Source organism: Peromyscus maniculatus, chromosome 11 (genome assembly GCF_049852395.1).
Source record: "Peromyscus maniculatus bairdii isolate BWxNUB_F1_BW_parent chromosome 11, HU_Pman_BW_mat_3.1, whole genome shotgun sequence".
In the NCBI taxonomy this organism is placed as follows: Eukaryota; Metazoa; Chordata; class Mammalia; order Rodentia; family Cricetidae; genus Peromyscus; species Peromyscus maniculatus.
In genome coordinates, this window is record NC_134862.1 from 38,656,190 (window position 1) to 38,657,644 (window position 1,455).

Consider the following 1,455-nt stretch of genomic DNA (forward strand, 5'->3'; position numbering starts at 1 on the left):
AGGGTGTATAACTGGGTAGGCAGGTCACTACTGTAGATCAAAGGATGTGTAACTGGGTTGGTTACTTTTTTCTCTGGTAGAGTGCAAAGTACCTTCTAGTACCATGAACACTAATCAATAGGGGTGAAGGATCTAGTTAGGTACCAGCTTCCCTTCTCTGTGTTCAATGAAATATGTAAGTGTTGTCTACAGCAATAGGGTCTCACCATCAGATTGTGGAGAGCAACCAGTAGACTTAGCGATAACGGAGTTGTTTGGGAGTTTCCATAGGGCACCTTTTGGCCAACAACTTAATTATTGGCCAATCCATTATTGGTACTGGGGGCTTTCACTTGGTGGTGAGAGATGTCTAGTTGGAGCTTTGTCTTCCCTGTTACTTGGTGATTCTCTTTAGATTTCTTCCATATATGCATATTAAGACACTTCTACTGTAGTAGGTTTCCATGTGCCCCCTCAAATGACCATGTTAGCGTTAGCTGTCCCTCTATGTGTTTTCCCCCTTACCCCATCTTCCCTCCACATCTTTATTTAATGTGTATTAACTTTATGTCCTGTAATCATGCTCCAACTGCTTATTAATTATAGGAGGCACTATGATAATTTATTCAAATTTTCTGCATAAATGATTATGCCATCTGAAGACAAAGCTGTTTTCTTTCTTTCTTCCTCTCCTTTGTACATCTTAGTTGTGATTTTCGTCTTTTATTCCTATAGCTACATCTTCTAGAATTTTGTTGAAACACAGGAGCAAGAAGATGTCTCATTCTTCATCTTTGCAAGGAAACTTTAAATTTCTTACTGTTCATTTCATTTCTTTTACTTTTTTCTGAACAAATCCCAAACCTTTATTTTATAGAAGTAAATACATATATATTCATGTATACATGTACACATGTAATACAAATACATATATTTATATATATGTGTGTGTGTGTGTGTGTGTGTGTATAAATCCCCAACAAAAGATGCTATAAAATATGGAGCATTTCATAAATTTGTGGGTCATCCTTTCACAGGGTCTATGCTAATCTTCTCTATATAATTCCAATTTTAGTATATGTGCTGCAAGCATTATTGAGTGTTAATTCTCCACCAGGCATTACTTTATATGCAGGAATGTAATTGTAATGTAGAGCTGCAAAACTCCCAGCAGCCCTAGAATTTAAGTTCTGGAGTGGTTGCAAAGTCGATGAAAGGAAATCCGTCTCCAGACTGGGAGCCTTAGACAACAGCGTTCTATTGCCTCATTGTTCTGGAGCTTAGAGGGGCAACATCGCTGAGTTCACAGATACATTAGTTACTTTTCTAGTTACCAGGACAAAATGCCTGTCAAAAGCATCGGAAGAAAGGAAAGGATTAGTTTTGGCTCGCAGGTCTCCGATGTAGTTCGTCTTGTACAGGAAGCTGTGACATAGGAGCAGTAAGAGTGTGAGGTGGCTGGTCACCCTGCATCCC

General features: G+C 38.8%; 1 pseudogene; it reads right to left on the reverse strand.

Moving 5' to 3' along the window:
* Positions 1-971: 971 nt before the first annotated feature.
* On the reverse strand, positions 972-1,072 carry LOC121821480 (U6 spliceosomal RNA; annotated as a pseudogene).
* Between the last annotated feature and the right edge of the window lie 383 nt (positions 1,073-1,455).